Below are 19,662 nucleotides of genomic sequence, written 5' to 3'. Positions count from 1 at the left end.
GGAGAAAGCAGAGGGTGCCGTAGGACCCCACCAGGAAATAGCCAACCCGGACTTGGGGGATAGTGGAGATTTCTCGGGGGACACGGCATCTAAGCTGAGCTTGGGAGAAACCCAGACCAAGTAGCGAGACAAGGGGGAGGAGATACCCAGGCCAGGAAATCCCGTGTCCAAAGGTGTGAGGGAGGAGCTGTGCCTGGAAGATAACATTCAAGGCGTGTAATGAAAAACCGGGTAAGGCTGAAGAGAGAAGCAGGGCCAGATCACATCAGGTGAGGCCTTGCTGCCTCTCCTCAGAACTTGGGCACAGCTTACCCAAGGGCAAGTGAAACATCTTTGAATCATTTTAAACAGAAAGTGCTGTGAACAGAACTGCGTTTTGTGTTCATGTCTCTGGCAGGAATGTGGAGATTACCTGGCTACAGTCTATCCTGGAAGCAAAGGACCAGTTAGGGACAGTGCAGGAGGGACAGGAGCGGCTCCATTCAACAGGTATGTGGTCAGCGACCGTACACGGGGGCTGCGTCAGGAAGTGGGAGGAGTCACATCCGACCCCGGTTTTCTGGCTTGAGCAACGTGGAGGGATGCTAGAAGATGGGAAAGAGAGGATGAGAAGCTGCTCTGAATGAAAGACATAAGGCGCATTCGGTTCCTGTGTGGCCACAGATGAAATCATCCAGGGGGAGTGGGAAGAGGGGCCAGACAAGTCCTCAGTGGGCTTTAACAATCTTTGTTCACCCTCTCATCAAACACCATGCATCTTCTCTGGGCAAGGCACTTACGTCTTGTTACCAGGCATTTCTATCTATTAGTATACTATGTCCTTGATGACAAGAAGTGAGGAATTTCCAACCTAGGCTAGGTGTCCCCCAACCCCCACAGAAATGTCAAATTTATTATTTTTTTAATGTTAAATGTTATTTTGAGAGAGAGAGAGAGAGAGACTCTGTGTGGGGGGGGGGGGAGCAGAGAGAGAGAATCTCAAGCAGGTTCTGTGCCATCAGCACAGGGCTTGATCCCAAGAACTGTGAGATCACGACCTGAGCTGAAATCAAGAGTTGGATGCTCAATGGACTGAGCCACCCAGGCACCCCACGTCGAATTTATTTTGAATCACTAGTATCTATCATAGGCAATCCAGTGGATGTGGATCAAATTCTGGTTCTGTACCCAACGTTGAGTCACCCGTGGGTTTACTCTGAGGCCTGAGCTATCATGAAAGCAGGGTGACTGAGAAAAAGTAGCCACAGACTCTCTCAGTCTCAGAGCATATTTACATATTTACCCTAAGTCACCAGAGCCCCATAATGGAACCCAGACCCGATCATTTTAACGTCTAAATTTCAAAGATAATAATAATAATGAATGAAATACCGACTAGACTTAACAAATGAAAGCTTTTCAGGGGAAGCGGAGGAGGGAGGGAGAGGGGGGAAAGATAAATATCTGAAAACAACATCTTGTTTTTACAAAGCAATGGACCAGTCATTTGCCATCCATCAGCTAACAAATGCAGGAAAGTCCGGATTGATAGGAACGCTAGCAGAATGGGGACGAAGGGCTACAATGTATGGATTTTCTCATGATAAGAAGGTTGTTTCAGCCTTCACTGAAAATCTTTCCAGAGTGTCTGGTTAAGCTCTCCTGTTCTACTAAGTCAAGCTGGTTTTCTGATCCTGCTTCTGCATAGACCTGGAGCAGGTGAGAGGTGAGCCTGGCCAGAGCAGAGTTTAGGAGTTTATAGTTTCTTACACAAGATTATAAAGCATGGTGCCAGAAGGCAGATCCTCAACGCTGTGTCTGGAGAAGAACCAAGGTCAAAGCTACATGATAAGGCCAAGACCTGACCATCAACCCAAGAAGCCAGGCAAGAGGCCAAAGACAGAAAGGGTCAAAATGAGAGGTTAGGGGGTTAGGGAGCTAGAGTCAAGGTGCTAGAGAATGGTGAGTGGAGACAGTGGTGAAAGAGGGAGTCTGAAGGAATCCCCGAGATCAAGGATAGGTGATATACAGGTTTATTAGTTATCTATCGCTCCGTGTAACAAGAAACCCCAAAACTCAGTAGCCTAAAACAGCAAACATTTGCTACCTCAGAGTTTCTGTGCATCATGAATCCGAGCATGTCTTAGCCAGATGACTGGGGTTCAAAGCCTCTTACGAGGTTGGAGTCAAGCTGAAGACCCGAACTGTGGCTTCCTCTAAAGGCTTTCTTAGGACAGTGGGGAGGATCCACTTCTAAGCTCCCTCCTGTGGTTACTGGCAGGCCTCAATTCCTCCTCCCATGGGCCTCTCCATAGGCTGCCTAAGCATCCGCAAAACATGGTCGCTGATGACTGGAGAAAGAGAGAGAGAGACAGAAACCAGAAACCGAGAGATTAAATTAGGAGACAGCAAACCCCCAAGATGAAGATCACAGTCTTTTTATAACCTAATCTTGGAAGTGACATGTTCTATTCATTAGAGGCAAATCAAGAATCCAGCCCATGCCAAAGGGGAAGGGATTATACAAGGAGGTGAAAACCAAGAGGCAGGGAACTCTGGGGGCCATCATAAAGATTCCCAAGCCTGGTTCATTTAAAGGGACATTACGGGCTGGACACCAGCGTGTGGAGCAATTTCTTTGATGGATGAGAATATCGCAAAATTTCTGGCTTCTTCATCATCCATATTGGTTATTGTTTTCCATGGCAGCAGATGTTGAGATAGAAGGTATAGACAGCTAAGGTAACTATTTAGCGATTTCCAGATATTCTCTAGAAGTCGACTTTTGCCCAACTCATTGACGTCATTCTGACACTTGCCTTCTCATCGCGTCGATCCCTCCTCAAAAATTCCTATTGTCTGTGCTACAAATTAGCGTCTTCTCTAAAAGGCACTAACCTCTAATTGTCTGTATTTTCTCACAGTGCTGCCTTGATTGATAAATCTTCTGGGAGCCGAGCTCCAATACCTAGTCAGTTGCATCGGGAGGACGAAGTCTATTTCTGATGGTGGTGCGTGAAAGGCTTCCGCTCTTCTAAAGGAGTGTGACACCAACAGGTCGAGTGGGACCTTGGGATATGACGTGTGGTCAGAGTAACCTAACCAAGTCATATTCTGGGCCTGCCCAGCCCGGCTGGATGAAGTGTGACTCATCCGAATGCCTTGGAGAGAGAAGTGACAGGTGGATCCTTGGAAGGACCCTGAGAGGAGTGCCCAGTGGGACCCTGGCTCCATGTTTTCACACGGGGACTGGGCTTTCAGGGAAGTCCCTATTGAGAAGGCGCGCTGCAAATACATCTGCCCATATGGTTATAACAGCCAGGGACCGGGTCGAGTTTATGAAGAGGATACAGAGAAAATGAGAAAAGAAAAGCTGACAGCACTAGAGTATGAAGAAGGGAGGACGTACAAGAAGAGAAGGAAACTAGATGGGAGAGCCCACAGCAGAAATGTCTGAATGCCACCACGCCCAGCTCCGGGCCCAGCAGCCATCTCTCTCTCATGGGCAAATTCATGTAACCAATGTTAGTGACTTCCTGTTAAGTTCTAGACCCAGAGGACACAAGGATGAACAAAATGGACATCACTGCTACTCAACCAAAGTTCACTCTGGCGGGGAAACAGAAATAGAGGCAGGACAATGAGGCTCACAAGGAGGACATCAGGCCCTTAGGATGCAACTGTACCGACAGACATATCGAGGCCACCCCACCAGCACAGCAGAGTCGGTGGCCTTCTGGTTTGTAGCCCATCTATAGGGGACCCAGCCTGAGGAAAATGCCCCTCCAAACTTTTCTCACCCCAAACCTGGGCCCTGGCTTTGGGCCACAATCCCTAAAACCTAGCGTTGGGCTCCCGCCCTAACTCACCTCATTTCTCCCTTGGCTTCTCCCTACACTGACCATCTCTCAGGATATGGGCCTTTTCATCCTTTCCCTGCCTCTTCCTTGCCCACCCAGAATCTTTGGGAGTGGCAAGAGCAAGAGAAGAAGCCAACGGCTGTCATTTGCCATGGGTTTGTGAAAGGCTATGTCCTCCAGTCTTGCTGACAGACAAAGGAAGGAGGTAGGTCCAAGAGAACTCTACATGGGCGAGGTCGAGGGGCATCTGGCCAAAGATAAGCAGAGGCCGAGCGTCCGCTCTCCCCTACTCCTCTCTTTTTTTTTTTTTTAATTTTTTTTTCAACGTTTATTTATTTTTGGGACAGAGAGAGACAGAGCATGAACGGGGGAGGGGCAGAGAGAGAGGGAGACACAGAATCGGAAACAGGCTCCAGGCTCCGAGCCATCAGCCCAGAGCCTGACGCGGGGCTCGAACTCACGGACCGCGAGATCGTGACCTGGCTGAAGCCGGACGCTTAACCGACTGCGCCACCCAGGTACCCCTCCCCTACTCCTCTCTTAATGGCACTGCGCTCGCTTGTGGCACTAGGAGGGCTGACCCTCCGGGCATACTACAAGGAAGACAACTCAGCTACGGAAGAAAATGGCAGCTGGTGAGTCTTTAGCTCCCAGGTAGGCATCTGGCTTTAAGTCTGCTCAGAGAACCCGAGACGTCTCTGGTTGCTGGCCTCCTCCACAGCCTCTGGAGAGGTCAGCTATCACAGCTCTGGAGTCGACTGTTGAGATAACCCCCATTTTTTCCATTCCTCACCTACTTTTATGAGTAAGACTTTCTTCCCAATGTCTCCGCCCTAAATCCCTCCCGCTCTTATCTCCTTCTACAATTAAAGGCAAAGAACGGGAGTCAGCGTAAGGTCACAGCTTCTGGACACTCTGCAGCACACAGAGGTCAAGAGCCTGAAGGCGTTAACCGTTCACGCTGGAAAGCTGAGGACGCGGCCTGTCGAGTAGGACTTCGGGGGGACAGAAGGAAAGCCAGGGTGGGGGGAAGCCTCACCAGAGGCCCTGGGGCTCCAGGAAAGCCGAGGGATGCGTGTCAGTGAACACATCACCCAACAGCCCGTAGGCGCGTGGACAGGCCACGTGAATGCGCTTCCGGGTGAAAGTGGCAGTCTCCACGATGGGAGCCCCCTGGCCCAGCCCTGCCAGTGCTTGACATGGAGCCCCTCTCCGTAGCCCAGCACCCCCCTCGCTTCTCTGACTCTTGCCTCCCCTTCTCCCACCAGGGCTCTGCATGGCGAGCCATCTTTTGGCCCTTCTGGTTGCCTCGGCAAGTTGCAGACACCGTCTCCCAGAGCTCCGGGCCTCTGCACGGCCTCCATGTGCACGTGGCTGCAATGCCCCTTCTCTTAGCTCTCTCCTGCTCATCCAGCGCCAGACGCCAACTCCTCCATCAAATGAGCCTCCGTGATGCTCAGAGGCTGGGCCGCCCCTTCTCCTCTGCCCCCCAACCCCAGGGTCGTCTCCCTCCCTAATCCCCACCCCCAGACTCAGCAAAGGTGGGGGGGCCGGCTCCACAAGCCAAAAGGGGTGGGGGAGAGGGAGCAGGGAGGGGAGGCTGGGAACGCAGAGCCCCGGCCCCCTCCACATCCGCTGCTGCAATCACAGCCCACCCCCAGCTGACAAAAGGCCTTGTCAGAGCCAAGGGGTCTGGTGCCAGCCCCGCCCCTTGGAGCAGCGACAGCCGTGTGCTACATTTGCCCAATTCTGCAGCTGGGCTAATTACTGTGGTTCCCGAGCTTGGGGTCCAGCCCCAAACCAAACAAATTAGGACAAAAACCATAGGCTTCTTCATCCCTCTCATTCCCAGCCAGCAATTGCTGAAGGACCCCTATAATTGATGACAATGAAATAAAACCCCACCACCTGTCCTTACTCCTAAGGACTTGGGAGCCCGGCCAATACCTCGGCCCACCCCTCCGTGGCCACAGCAACGTGGAGTTGCTCAATGCTGCATTCCCAGTGCCAGCATCACCCCGGGAACAACCTGGGGCCCGTCCCGGCCCACGACATGATCCAGCCCGGAAGAATAACGCAGCTGGCGGGTGGGCTAAGAGGTGAGTGGACTTGCGGCCAGGACTGCCCCGGGGGTGGGCCAGCCCCGTGAGGCCTGGGGCTGGTGTGGATGCTGGGGGGGGGGGGGGTGGAGGGAGTGGTGTGGAGGGGATGGCAGCAGCTCTCGGCCCAGGTCTTCAGGAAACACAGAGGAAGGAAGTCCCAGGTGGACAACTCCCAGGAGGCCATACTCAGAAAAGTCAGGAAAAGCAGGAGTAAAAGCCAGCAGTAAGGCCTGGAAGTCAGTAGGAGGGCCCTGGCTTGAGCATTTAGGTTCAGGGACAGAAATTAAAACAAGGACCCAGTGATGTACAAGACCTGGGTGCTAGGGAAGGAGATCAAAACACAGGTTAGGCAAGGCTCCACCAGCAGTGAGGGTACCTGGCCGAGATCAGACGTGGGTCGTGGATGCCCTGACGAGGGTCCGGCTTAGGTCCAGAAATACGGGTGATAAAAGAGACCTGGCCAGGGGCAGAGAACCAACTTGTGGTCCTGGCTATAGGGCCCTACACTGTTCTCCAACTCTGCCTTGCACAGAATTACGCAGAGGGCTTGTTAAAACACAGACTGCGGAGGGCGCCTGGGTGGCTCAGCCCGTTAAGCGTCCGGCTTCGGCTCAGGTCATAACCTCGTGGTTCGTGAGTCCGAGCCCTGTGATGGGCTCTGTGCTGGCAGCTAAGAACCTGGAGACTGCTTTGGATTCTGTCTGTTCTTCCTCTCTCTCTCTCTGCCCCTTTCCCACTCACACTCCATCTCTCTCTCTGAAAAATAAACATTTAAACACACACACACAGAACGCTGGAGTCCTTGATTCAGGAGATCTAGGGGTGGGGGGAGCGCTGAGAATCTGTATTTCTGGGTAGTTCCCAGGGGATGCTAATGTTGTTGGTCCAAGGACCACACTTTGAGAACCACTGCTTTAAATATCTGGGGACAAGATATAATCCTCAGGCTGAAAGTGAGTGACAACCCGGGAGCCAAGAGGAAATCACCCAAGGTAATGTTGTACCCTGGACGTGTGTATTCTCCTGTCCCTTCCACACCTCCCAAATTCGTGTGTTGAAGCCCTCACTCCAAATGTGACTGTATTTGGAGACCGGGCTGTGAGGAGGCGATAAGGGTTAAATGAGGTCATGGGCGGGATGCGCTAATCCAACAGGGTTGGTGCATTTATAAGAAGAGGAAGAGACACCAGAACACACGTTCCCTCTCCTTCCCCTCCACCCCTCTCCCTTGTGAGGACACAGCAAGAAGGCCATCTGGAAGCCAGGAAGGGCTCTCACCGGCACTTTGATCTCGGACTTCCAGCGTCCAGAACTGTGAGAAATACAAGTGTGTTATTTCAGCCCCCAGTCTGGGGTGGTCCGCCATGGCCATGCAAGCGGACTCAGTCAGGCAGACTCAGAGACCAAACAACGCGAGTAAATACTGAGACTTTGTAGAAAGAGGGAGAAAGGTCTGCACGTACACCTCCCGAGCTGGCCGCACGGACGAGCCCACCTGTGGTTTCTGCTCCTCCAGACCCACCCTCACCTCTGACCCAACTTTGTCCGTTGCCTGCATTCCTGCACAATCCTAACGAGGAGGACTTTAAAAGCGCTTTCTCATCTCCGCTCCTCTCTCCATTTCTCTGCCACAGCCCCTGCCCTGCCCCAGGGCAAGCCTTCATCTCTGGTTCAAGGTCATGTCCTGAGCGTCCCAGCTGCCCCCGTTTCCTCTGCCTCAGTCTCCCTTCACCTCTGCCCTCGGTTCTGGCCCCGATCAATCACCCTAAAGCACAGTCAGGAGAAGCAGGGGTCGGTGGGGAAAGTGAGGACCGAGCCAGCCAGCGAGTCCCTGCGGAGGCGGCAACCACAGGTCAGGGAGGCTCGAGGAAGATTTATTGGCCACTGAACTCAGCCGGAGGGCGTGGGGTAAGAAGGCAGAGAGTGTAATCAAAGTGATATTTTATGTTCCTCCGTCTCAGGAAAATAATTGTTCCACTGGAACATCATTACACTATCGTTTTTCTACTCCTGTGCCACTTACAGGGAAATAGAAACTCACTTTCTTCTTCTTAATAAGCTGCAATTTCAATAACTCTAAAGGCTTTTTCTGAGACAGAGCCATCCTCCAGTGATGTGGTGAGGACAGGCGCCCCCTCCAGACTCCCAGGCGGGGGGAAGGCCTGACTGGCTCCTGGGGACAGCTGTCCCTTCTTCTTGATACTCTCCTTGCCTGTCATCCAGGGGACCAACTGTCCCTATTCGCCCGGGACTAAGGGGTTTTCCAAGATGCTGGACTTCCAGTGCTAAATCCAGGTCAGTACTGGGCAAACCAGGACAGTTGGTGACTCTGTCTTCCACCCACTGGGGACAAGAAAGCAACATTGTGCATTTAACAAGTATTTGCTAAGCACCTACAGCATGCCAGACACTTTCCAGATGGCTGGGAAACGGGCAGATGCCAACAACCGAACACTTGCCCTCAGGAAACTTGCATTCGAGTGGAGAGATAAACAATAAGCATACTAAGTACGTACGTTATAGAACATACTAGAAATGGATGGAGGAAAGCAAAACAGGGAAGGAAGATTGGCAGGGAGGTGTGGGAGGTGGCCATCTTAAATATGGTGATCAAGGTGGGCTTCACTAAGTTGGTGGCATTTGAGCCAAGTGCGAAGGGGGTGTGGAAGCAAGTTATGAGGATATCTGGGGGAAGGGCATTCCAGACAAAGGGATCGGCCAGTGCAAGGGCTCAGAGGCTGAGCTTGGCTCACATATTCAAGGAATTCCACAGAGGCCCATCGGCTGGAGCAGAGTGAGCAAGAGGGAAGGGCAGGAGAGAGGTGGAAACTATGGCCAGATACCAAGCCTTGCAGGGCTCTATAGATCACTGGGAGACCATTTGACTTTTACCTGGAATGAGAAGGAGAAAGAACACACTCGGGTTTGTGTCCTCATAGACTCGTTCTGACTGCTATAGAAGTCCATCGGGAGGCTGTCGCCATAACACCAGTAAGCGATGGCAGGCCTTAGACCAAGATGGTAATGGTGGAAGCGGTTAAAAAGAAGCTGGATCGGGCCACCTGGGTGGCTCAGTCGGTTAAGCGGCCCACTTTGGCTCAGGTCATGATCTCATGGTTTGCGAGTTCGAGCTCCGCATCAGGCTGTCTGCTGTCAGCACAGAACCTGCTTCAGCTCCTCTGTTCCCCACTCTCTCTCTGCCCCTCTCCCACCCGCGTGCGCGCGCGCGCGCGCGCACGCACGGGCACGCTCCCTCTCTCTCTCTCACAAATAAATAAACATTCAACAAAAACAAGAAGCCGGATTCTGGATCTATTTTGAAGGTGAGGCCAACAGATTTTCCTGGGTATGAGGTGAGAAAGAAAGAAGAGCTGGTGTAACTTCCAGTATTTGAATGCACAGGGGCCACGACGAGATCGTAGAATAAATACTATACATTTCAAAGACCCAGTGCACCCTCAAAGGACTTGCACTTGAGAGATTGCTAGGTTTAAGCTGGAGTCTAAGGGGCACTTCCAAATAAGCCCATTAAGGCTGTGGAGCATGGTCGTTAAGCGCAGAGCAGATTTGTACTCCTCCCTGGGCCCAGAGCTGGAGAACGAGCTACTCAAGGCCTAGCCGGCTAACTCAGGAGAGTCCAGTGGTTAAGAGGTTAGGCCTGCACTTAAACTCACTGAGGCTCAGTCTTGTCATCCAGTGATTGTTGCAAAAATTGAATGAGACCATGTTAACAAAACATTTCGCACAGGGCATAGGCACAGAGCCTAGAAAGCTCCTTCCTGGTGGAGAGGTGGAAGATGTGGTGTTGAAATTCTGGCAGTGGCCAGCAGAGGGCACCACCAGCAAAAGACAGTGGCGCTGCGCTGCCAGGGAGACTGGCTTATTTGCCTTGGATCCGCTAACCCGGTGAAAAAATAGACTAGCTTCCCACAAATAACAGGCTGGGATTTAGATTTATATCCCCTCACTGCAGAGATCTACCGCTGTGCAAAATGGATCTTCTATCTTAGGGTTTCTCTTGCTCAAAACAGCCCCCCCAAGCCCTGGCATTAGAGGGGAATCATGCAACTGTCTCCACCATTAGCCCGTTCTTACCTCCTCCCCAGGACCCTGCAGGATACCCAGAGACCGGATGACTCCTCCAGTACCCTGGGCGTGGGGAGGCTAGAGACAAGCACAGATAAGGTTTGTCCAATTTGTTCTGGTCCCTGGAAATTCTGCTTATCTCCTCTCCCATTGCTTCATCACATTGCCAAAATTACCTCGATAATATATTTTTTAATTTAAGAATTCATTTTCACTTCACGAAAGAGGAACACGGCAGCCAGATAAGAAACTCCATCTGTCTTCAAGAAAAAGGGTCGTGGATTTGGGTGTCACGAATCCTGTAATGTCTTAAATTAAGGTGCCACTTCTGAATGCTTTCTTCGTATTTATGAAATGATTATTCTACAGAGGTGCATTTAATATTGTTAAAATAATGATTGTGCATGTTTAATACATCAATTTAAGTTATTATCTCCCATGCTATAAAATGTGGGATAATTTCATAAATAATTATAAAGCATTTACAAATGGCACCTTAATGCAAAGCATTCTTGCTAATCCTTTATCTTTCACAAACACAGAAATAACAATTAGGTTCCTGGAATGAAAACGGGAGGTTATGTTCTAGAATGTGTCACCTCCTCACTGAATGCAAATAAGGAGACAAGGAGAAGAATAAAAGACCTGGATAGAAATAGCATGCTTCCCCACTTCTTGACGGATGGAAGGTGTCCGCGTTTTCATTATTCTAAGCACTGGGCCCTTTCTCCGCGGGGACAAGGAGGGCTTGCTGCCTCAGGGTAGGGGCAATTCTTTGAACCCTCTTGGTAATTTATTTTGGGAACTAGAGAGGCCTAGCCACAAGGTTGGAATAAGAGGCATTTACAAACACACACAGGCACACACACACGCATGCACGCACATGCACACAAGCAGGAGAATAGACGTGACATCCCCAGGTTCCTGGAAGTTTGATCCAGGTCTTCAACCATTCCAGAGGACAGGCTGAGTCACAAGTCACTAGAGACCATATATGATGAAAGAACTTCCGTTTTGTCTTTTTGATCAAAGAACTTCCATTTTCATCTTTTAGCCTGCCTACCAATAATACAGACTTAGGGAGGCAGGAGATACCCTCAAGGAGCTTACATTCTACAAGAAGACGCTGAACGTTCACATTTAAATTTACAGAGATAGCACAGAACTGAGGTTAAATTAGCTAAATTAAAATTGGGTTGATGTAAAGTTAATCCAGGAAGGCTTTTTGAAAGAGGTGAGATAGACCGGGTCACAGATCCATGAAATCAAATAAATCAAAGACAGGCTGAAGATGCGAAAGAGACACTTCATTTAACGCCCATGTGCTCGTGTGCACACATGTACACACACACATACACATGGTGAGAACTGGCTGTGTACCTAAAGCAACAAGTGATTCAAGCCAGGACATCAGGATCCAGGCTTGATCAATCCTGGGAGATATTTTGGGATAATGCTCTTTGAACCCCACCAAGCCAGCCTGTCTCTCAATGGCTGGACAGTGACAGAGATGACTGAGTAAAAGAGAAAGGAGGTCCCAACCAGCCCATGAGGCACCCTGCAGCTGATCCAAACCCCAGCTCTGCAGGAACAAACAGCTCCCTAATTCAGGCAACCGTCTTTAAAGCCAGGTTGTGAAGGAAAAAATAGAAGGGGCAAAACCTCAAGGGTCCTGATGCTAGGACACCAGCTCCCATATTGGTGCATTGCTGCTATCTGTATATCAGCAGAGCTAAAAGGAGTCCCAGTTACAGATTGTCCCCAGATCTGGGGAGATGGTGGGGCAGGGGAGGTTGATCGAGATTAGACGACACTCAGTGGACCGGCAAGCTGGGCTGTGTCAGGCTGCAGCCTTAGCGAGGAGGTTACCCACAGCTCCCGAGCAGACCGGGAAGCAGGCTGCTGTCACAACTCAGAGGGAAGGCCCTCAAAGAAGCTGGAGGCCATCTCCTCCACTCCTGTCCATCCCAGGGCCGGCAGGAAGGGCCGGGAGACAAGAGGGACTGAATTCTTGCAGCCGGGTGGGTTCCTGAGCCCTCTCCCCTGCAAAAGATGGATCCATTACTAGGAATTCATGCTGATTGCACCTTTCTCCTCCCACGCCTGCACCCCACCATTTCCACCACTATTATGACCATGTCTGTAGAGGCCCCATCCAGGTTCTCAACACTCAGCTACTCCCAGCCCTGGCAACAAGGCGCTGGGGGCTGACCACACACAAAAGAATGACCTTCTCTGGCTCTCACACACAAATCCCCAGTCTTAGCGACCCGAGAGCCCTCATCCTATGTCTCTCTCTAGCTCTCTCCTAAGTACGTCCTCTGTCCTACAGTTACAGCAAGTCAACATTCCCAATCATGAACTCATCGAAATAGAATATTCGCATAGCTTCAAATCACCTCCCCCCCAAATGGGCATTATTACCTGGTGGTTTTGCCACATCTCCAAAAATCCTTCGCTGCTCTTTCCTCCAGAAGGTGGAGCTTCACTTCCATCTCCTTGGGTATGGACTTAGTGACCCGCTTCTAACAAAGTATGGGAAGAGTGAGCGAGTGATGTTTCAACAGAAAATCCTGATGATCAATTATCCACAGAGGATAAAGCACGCAGTTTCCCAGGGGCAGGAAAGATTTTCTAGTTCCTCTGGATACTGAGGTACGTAGAGGCAGGAATACTACATTATTCTGGAAAATTAGGCTGAAAGAGAGAGAGAGTGAGCCTTCAAGAGCTCGTGTCCCCAGTAATAAGTCATAGTGAGATCATGTGCCTCCTGATATAATTCAATGGGAAGGATACTCCTCCCCTGTGGTATTCTTCCTAAAAACCAAAAACATGGGGGAAAGCTGAGAAATGGTCACAGGTTGGAGAAGACGGAGGACTGAATGGAACACGGTATCCTCGACGCGATCCCGGAACGGAAGACGCTCAGTGGGAAAGCTGGCAAAAGTGGAATAAAATCTAGTTTCCATACTAGCATTGTACCGGTGTTAATCTCTTAGTTTGGATACATGTGCCGTGATTGTGTAAGAGGTTAACATTAGGGGAAGCTGGGTGAAGGGTACATGGAACTCTGCACTATCTTTGCAACTTTTCTGCAAATCTGAAAAAACTTCAAAATCAAAAGCTTTTGGTTTTTACAAAAGAACTCATCGTCTTGTTCCTCCCTCCCCACGTTAAAAAAAAAAAACCGACAAGACCTCTCTATCCTCACATCCCCATTTATGTTGCTTTATAAAGTGCATGGACAAAGTCCATGTCGCAGGGTTATTTCCCTTCCCAGAACTCACCGGGCCCCCTCTTGCTTCAGGAACTTTGCTCCCAATGGCTCTTTTTGAAACTTGCCCCCTGCCTTCCTGCCGCCAGCCCTGTAATGCTGGTCCAGAAGGGTCAGTCCCGGGCTCAACTTCCCCGTGAGTCTCCCACAGTCCACACTCCCCACTCTGGATGTTGGGCGTTTTTTGGTCTGCAACACTCATCTCCATCTTTAGAACTGGAGAATGCCTTTGCAGGAGGAACACTCAGCTTGGAAAGGTCCACCACATGGTCTCCCTCCCGCTTTTCCCCACCTACTCCTCAAAGGCACCTCACCCCCGGCCTTGGGTGAGGACAGCACAACAGTGCCTCCTGGTGACCGGCGCGGGGCACTGCAGAGTCAGCAGCTCCGCATTCCCTGCACAGCTTTGGAGCTGGGCTCACGGCTGACCCTGGCCTCCTTTGCCCCTTCCCGTTTCGGTGCACACCCTTTCTCAATGGTTTGCGGGCTTTCTCTCTCTAGCTTTTGCTCCTGCAGCCCCGGGTGCCTTTACTTCCTCTTTTTGTTACATTTGTGGACAAACTAATGGTTTTAATTGAGACCAATAAGAGGGAGCCTCATTATATAGCAAACGGGGAAGGGGAAGAATAACCGTGAGTTCCGAGCAGAAATTAGATCAAATAAAGACTCGGCCCCATCGGCTTCTAAAACCTTCGAAAACACTCAGAAACTCCATCCAGATTTTCCATAAGTCTCTCTCTACTTGCTCATCCTTTCCTATTTTTCCTCACACTCCAATGTTCAAAATGAAAAATTTCATCTATTTTTATTCAATACTATCATATTTCTCTTTTAATTACTAGCCTTGCAAGCGTATTGTTTTCTACTATTTTTCATGGCAAATGCACAGTACTTAATCTATACTACGGGTTAAATAGGTTTTTGGCAGCCAGCCCTGGAGCCATGCCAGCACTGATATCCTTGTTGTTATGGGAAAAAGCTTCAGACAACTAATTCAAATGAATTTTTGGAACTCAACCCATTTATAAGTCAGGAACTGCCTGTGCTGCCTTGGATGGTTATTTGATTGGTTTGGGGGGGGGGGGTAGGTCTTTCTTGTTTTCCAAATGAACTCATTCAGTGTGCAACAAATACATATTAAGGCCTATTACAGGAAGGCCCTATTCTAGGCCCAGGGGATGCTGCCATCGCAGAAAGGGAACCAGGTCCCCTAGACCTTGAACTAGATCCAAGACCAGGTTGAAGGCAAAGGCTGCGGGGGCGAGGGGGGGGGCGGTATGTATTAGTCAGGGTTCACCAGAGAAACATTTATAGGATATATACATATCATGAACATCATATATCATGTATAGGTACGGATACAGATATCTATCTATAACACATGTACTGAGAGAGCGAGAGAATTATTTTAAGGAATTGACTTATGTCATCGTGGAAGCTGGCAAATCTGAAATCTGGAAGGAAGGTGGACAGGCTAGGTAAAAGTTGATGCCATCTAGAGTCTGAAATCTGGGGCGCCCGTCTAGCTCCGTCGGTTAAGCGTCAGACTTAGGCTCAGGTCATGATCTCACGGTTCGTGAGTTCAAGCCCTGCATCGGGCTCTCTGCTGTCAGCACAGATCCCGCTTCGGATCATTTGTCTCCCTCTCTCTCTGTCCTCTCTCTCACTCTCTCTCTCTCTCTCTCAAAAATAAACAAACATTAAAGAGAAAACCCTGCAGGCCAGCTAGAAGGTGAGAAGCTTCAGGAATTTTTTATACTGCAGTCTTAAGGGAGAATTTCTTCTTCTTTGGGAAACCTCAGTCTTTGCTCTTCAGGCCTTCAATTGATTGGATGAGGCCCAACCACATTATGGAGGTTAATCTAGTTCTCTCAAAGTCTACTGGTTTTACATATCAATCACATCTAAAAAATATCTTTGCAGCAACATCTAGACTGGTCTTTGAGCCAACAACTGGGCTCCACAGCGTAGCCAAGACAGCATGTAAAATTAACTATCACGTAACAGCAGCTCAGTGAGCCCTAAAGCCCAAAGGTGGGGCTCTTATCCTGCTCTAGGGAATAAGGTACAAGCAGAGACTAAATTCTGAGCCCGGTGAACAACGGCACAGAGAACTAGCACATCTTTCCACGTCCCCTGTGTGGTCTATCCCATGACATGCCCGCAGACTACTGCACTGTATTGTACTCACCCCCACACTCCAACAGGAGCGTGCCCCCCACTTCCTCAAGACCCTAGGAGGCTGGGCAAGCCACCTGTCCGCCCTGAATGCTAACGGCAAGTTCAGCCTCGCTCCAGTGGGTATCCGCCTAAAGCCAGCAAGGCAGAGCGAACAGAGTGCCTCCGCCACCCCTTCTTTCCCGTGGGCTCCTCCCTGGCATCCGCTGCACATTCACGTGTAAGAATGTGACTCTGTCCCTCAGACCCCGGAGGCGCGCAGATGGCCCCCTGCCCACCTCGGTCCCCTGGCCCCTCCTGCCTCCCGAGGAGGGGCTCGTCAGCATCTGGCAGTGCCGCCTGAGCAGTCCGTCAGCCTTACACCGCTGTCACCATGAGACGTGGCGGAACGAAAACAAAAGACGTGACAAATTTGTCCTTTTCTCTTTCATAATTAACCAAAATATCTCAGCATGTAGCAAAGCACGGCTCCTAATTAACAGACAGGCGAGAGGCGATTAAGAAAAAAAGCTGCCGCCCCTCTCAACACCCCTCCCACACACCCCTCCCCTCTTCCTTACCTTGCAGCACCCCCTCCACCCCCCCCCCCCAACCCTGGTAATTATATTTGCAGAAGAGAATGATATTCTGGTCAGACACGACAGACAGAAAGAGCCCAGTCCCCAGTGAGGCAATTAATATTTCACACCTGCCAAAGCAAAGTGGCCAGGGGAGGGGGAGGCGCGGGGAGGGCGACTGCGTTGTCACAAGGCCAGAGTGTGCAAAAGCCAAGTGGGGACAGACCTTCTGTTGGGCTGCGGGAATGGGCAGGCCGGGCTGGCACAGAAAACAGCCCTTCAGGGTGTGCATAGAGTGGGGGCAGGGGACCATTGGGCAGAACAAAGGATCCGTGATTCTACATCCTCCTTGGGTACCCTCCTACCCTGTTTCGCAACTCCCAGCTCACTTATGCACTCCATATACACTCCACCCCCTGGGGGAGCAGCACGAGATCTAAGGGGTGGGGGTGAGCAAACACAAAGGGAGCAAGCACAAAACATTCACCAGTGACCTGGAGCCGCACCCCCCCCCCCTTCATATGCTGCATGGGAGTCATATACAGCAGAGGCAATATTTATGGTTGACCCTGTCTTCTACAAGCACACTTCCTCACAGCCTCTCTCGTGCTCCCCGGTGACTCATGTGCGCACACACGCACGCAGGCGTACTTACACACACATGATCCCACTCACACGCGTGTGTTTATGCACGCACACACAACCGTTTCCAAGTCAAGCAATCAGCCGAGAGTCAGTGACTATACTTATTATGTTCAAGTCCCGGCCCCCTGAGATTCTAACAAGAGCTATGGGGATGGAACTGCTGTCGATTTCAAAAAGAAAGCAGCTAATACACCCAAGTCATGCTGGTAAGTGACACGGTGTGATACGAGTGGCTTCCCAGCTTCACTGAGCACCTCCTAGTTGTCAGGACGGCTCACTGATTACTCCATGTCCCTTACCTCATTCGTTGCTTGTGAAAATCCTAAAAGGCACACAGCACTATCATATTTTATATGGAAGAAACCGGAGATTCCTGGAGGTTAGGTGTCCCACCCAAGGCGGAAAGGTAACAAAGCTGAGATTTAAGCTTTGTTGTGTCTGATGCAAAACTCGTGTCACTTACTCACGCGCGGAAGCCAAAAAGTGGAAGCAACACAAATGTGCCCCCAACAGAGGAGTGGATAAACCACATGTGGTCTAGACGTACAATGAAATATTATTCAACCTTGAAAAGGAAGGCAATGCTGCCACAGGCTGCCACATGGATGAACGTGAGGACGTTACGCCAAGTGAAATAAGCCAAGAGGACAGACACCGTGTGATTCTGCTTGTATGAGGTACCTAGAGTCATCGAATTCATACAGAACACGGAAGGGTGGTTGCCAGGGGCTGGGCGGTGGGGTGGGGGGGGCAGAAATGGGGAGTTCGTGTTTAATGAGTTGATGAGAAAGTTCTGGACATGGACGGTGATGATGGCCACGCAGCAACGTGAATGTACTTAATGCCACAGAGCTGCACCCTTCACAATGGCCAAGATGGTAACTTTTATGGTATGTGTGTTTTACGACCATTTGAAAAACAAAACAAACAAAACCCAAAACAGCTCGTGTTGTTAACTACCACCCCAAGGGGATAAAGAAGAACGAAAGGTCACTGCTGGCTTGGTGGCCAGAGCTTAGCGCTTGGAGGCGTGAGGTTTGAATGGGGCCCTGAGGGAGGGACGGGCCGCCTTGGCAGGAGTTCAGGCACAGGAAGTGGCAAAATACCAAACAAAATGCACAGGAGTTTCTGGGGCCTCTTTGGAGAAGGAAATTGGTGGAGACCACTTCGATCCAGAGGGAACAATTTATTAGAGATGAATTTAGAAGGAAGTCCTGAGTTGAGTGAGAGGTTGGATTAGATGTCATTCAGGTTTCTTCCGGAGTAAGGATTTTAGGACTTCCAAGGACAAATTTTGAAGAGTAATTGAGTCTGACTGACGGGAGCATCCTGAGAAGGCAAGAGGCCACTAAGGCCACGTGTGGGAGGTGAGGCCGGGCTCAGATTGTGGCAGATCCATAGAAGTGGGGAGCCTTTGTACGGCTGAGCCGGGAGAGGCAGGGGACCCTGTGCCTTGAAGAGACCGTTCTGACAGAGACGGAGATGCAGATGTCCAGGAATAGAGAAAGACCCAGAGAACTGGAAGGAGAGAGAGTCCTCATACGGTCCCGAGCAGCTGCTTTTGCGGACACTGGATGAGAGAAGACACAAGGTGGCTGCAAGGCTTTGTGCATGAAAAAAGAGGAGGTTTTCAACACCTTTGGACAGAGGAGGCAGCCCAGGTGGGGAAGAAAGCCAATGAGGGACGGAACATTCATTGTGGCCTGCAGTGCAGTCCTATGCCCCAGCCAGGAATGATAATGACCATCCTTTACGCCGACGATGCTCGGTGATTCTTCTCCAGTACACATCTACGCCGCATCTGCTTCTCTCCACCCCGACTGCCGGTGCCCTGGTCCCAGGCATAGCCCCCTGCTTCCCTATGGCATCGCTGAGTGGTCGACGTGCACATTATCATCCAGACCAGGAAACTAGGTTCTGGGAGGTGGAGCTATTTGTTTAAGGATAACTAATACTATTCAAAACCCTGAGTCCCCCAACTCAAAATCAGGGCAATTCTTGGGTGCAGGGACTTATGAGGACGTTTCCCTTCGTTCCCCTCCCTGGGAAGTTTATAATCCACCTGGGCTGATCCAAAATGCACGTAGGTAAAATGGACAGTGCATATCTGACTAGGGTGAAAGGCAGGTGGGAGGTTACAGGCTTTAGTGACCCATGCACACAGCTGGGATCTCACTGTGGCCCCTTCTCATAGCAAGATCATGAGATCATGGAACATTCCTTAATGACCTTCAATATATTCATCTGTAAAACAGCTATCATTTCTTCATTTACCCACTCTTTCCACCGGTTCATTTAGTCAAAAGTAAGTTACTGTACAGGGCATTGTACGGGGCACTGGAGACTGAACTCTGAACAAGACAAAAAAGGTCTGCCCTCAAGAAGCTTCTGTTCTAGGGGCACCTGCAAGGCTCAGTCAGTTGAGTGTCCAACTTGAGCTCAGGTCATGAACTCAGAGCCCCTGCATCGGGCTCTGTGCTGACAGCTGGGAACCTGGAGCCTGCTTTGGAGTCTGTGTCTCCCTCTCTCTCTCTGCCCCTCCTCCACTAGTGCTCTCTTTCTCTTCCCCCCTGCCTCTAAAAAAAATAAATAAACATTAAAAAAAATTTTAAGAAGCTTCTGTTCTAGTGCGTGGGGTCTGGGAGAGAGTAAAAAGGGGTTGGGCTGTAGTCCAGGCAGGAGACAAGTCTTGGAATTGGGCACCGAGTGGGGATGGAGAGACAACAAATGCAAGTTACCTACCAGAGGTGAAATTAACAGACCTGACTGATTGTTGCAACTTTAGGACCAGAACAAGAGGCAGGGGAGGGGGGAGGGACCCCTATTATAAGAATTAAAGGGGCGCCTGGGTGGCTCAGTCAGTTAAGCATTGGACTCTTGATTTTGGCCCAGGTCATGATCTCACATTCATGGGATTAAACCCCTCATCGGGCTCCAGCCTGAACACAGAGCCTGCTCGTGCGCGCTCTCTTTCTTTCTCT

The 19,662-nt window shown here is 50.4% G+C and overlaps 2 long non-coding RNA genes across 2 annotated transcripts in view; one reads left to right on the top strand and one right to left on the bottom strand.

Moving 5' to 3' along the window:
* Positions 1–1,998: 1,998 nt before the first annotated feature.
* The window catches only part of LOC147572577 (uncharacterized), a 34,265-nt gene continuing 16,601 nt past the window's right edge, over positions 1,999–19,662 (bottom strand). Inside the window, exon 3 of the long non-coding RNA XR_015245809.1 lies at positions 1,999–2,330. This is a non-coding gene — a long non-coding RNA (uncharacterized LOC147572577). The remainder of the gene's footprint in view (positions 2,331–19,662) is intronic.
* On the top strand, positions 4,367–9,233 carry LOC147572578 (uncharacterized). The gene is made up of 5 exons (XR_015245808.1): positions 4,367–4,828; positions 5,108–5,938; positions 6,439–8,449; positions 8,881–8,932; positions 9,044–9,233. It is a non-coding gene; the product is annotated as an uncharacterized LOC147572578 (long non-coding RNA).

Source organism: Puma concolor, chromosome E4, assembly GCF_028749965.1.
Source record: "Puma concolor isolate L17-30 chromosome E4, mPumCon1.1.hap2, whole genome shotgun sequence".
NCBI lineage: Eukaryota > Metazoa > Chordata > Mammalia > Carnivora > Felidae > Puma > Puma concolor.
This window is presented reverse-complemented; position numbering and strand designations above follow the sequence as displayed.